Below are 1,275 nucleotides of genomic sequence, written 5' to 3' on the forward strand. Positions count from 1 at the left end.
ATATATGAGAATTTGGTTTATGGGTTTCCCATCACAATGGGAAAACAAATAAAATAAGCTCCCCATTTCACACCATAAACAAAACTAAACTCCAAATGAAATAAAGACTTAAAAACAACAACTATAAAAAAGAAAAAATAATACACACTCTAAAACTATGAAAATTAAATGAGTGTATCTTATTTATATTGGAATGAAAAAAATTTTCTTAAATAAGACAACTGGATGGCTCAATTGGTTAAGCGTCCAACTTTGGTTCAGGTCATGATCTCATGGTTTGTGAGTTTGAGCCCCTCGTCGGGCTGTGTGCTGACAGCCTAGAGCCTGGAGCCTGCTTCCGATTCTGTATCTCATTCTCTCTCTTCTCCTCCCCCACTCATGCTCTGTCTCTCTCTGTCTCTCAAAAATAAATAAAAGTTTAAAAAAATTTTTTAAATAAGACAAAAAGCATATATCATAAGGTAAAAGTGAATAAATTTTTCCATATCAACATTATAAAAGTTCACAGAGAAAAAGTCAATATAAGCCAAACACCTGTGAAAGACTGAGAGAAGATATTTTTAGTATTTATCATTGTCAAAGATTAGAAGCCAGAATACACATATGTATGTATGTATGTATGTATGTATAAAACAACTACAAGACACAAAGTAAAAGCAACAATACAGTAGAAAATTGAACAAAAGATATGAACAGTCATTTCACAGAAAACTCCAACGGTCAGTAAATGTGTAAAAAGATGCTCACCCTCATTAGTAATTAAGAATATGCAATTTATAAAAAATTATAGTTCTCCCTGCCCCAGCTTCCACCCAGTTAACCACTCTAGCAGTAAGATGTACCTAGGCTTATCTTTTTTCCATAAATATACTAACATACATTACTATCAATAAAGATATTTTGACTTGATGAGCCAAGGAATAGCTGAGCGAGAATTAGACAACCGTCGTCACAGATAGTCATGGGTTTTCCTAGGAAATCCTGGAGGAAGCTGGGGCTTCAGGAGTTTAATCCTCATATCTCCATAACTAAGTTTTTCCATGTGAAAATTGGTGTTTTGAGGTAAAGTGAATTATCAAAATGATGAAGGATTAAAGGGTAAGCTTGTGCTGCTCCTATTTTGCTGAGTTTGTTCCACTGACCTGCTCTACTGGGGGCTCTTTGTGATGGCTTACTGTACCCACTTTGTCCCCAGAACCGTAGGATGAGGGCCAGAGGTAGCTGATCTGGTTAGATTTTAAGTGAAACTGAAATGAAAGTTAACTTCCTCATTGT

Source organism: Panthera pardus, unplaced genomic scaffold (genome assembly GCF_024362965.1).
Source record: "Panthera pardus isolate Hobbes unplaced genomic scaffold, ASM2436296v1 HiC_scaffold_11, whole genome shotgun sequence".
Classification (NCBI taxonomy): domain Eukaryota; kingdom Metazoa; phylum Chordata; class Mammalia; order Carnivora; family Felidae; genus Panthera; species Panthera pardus.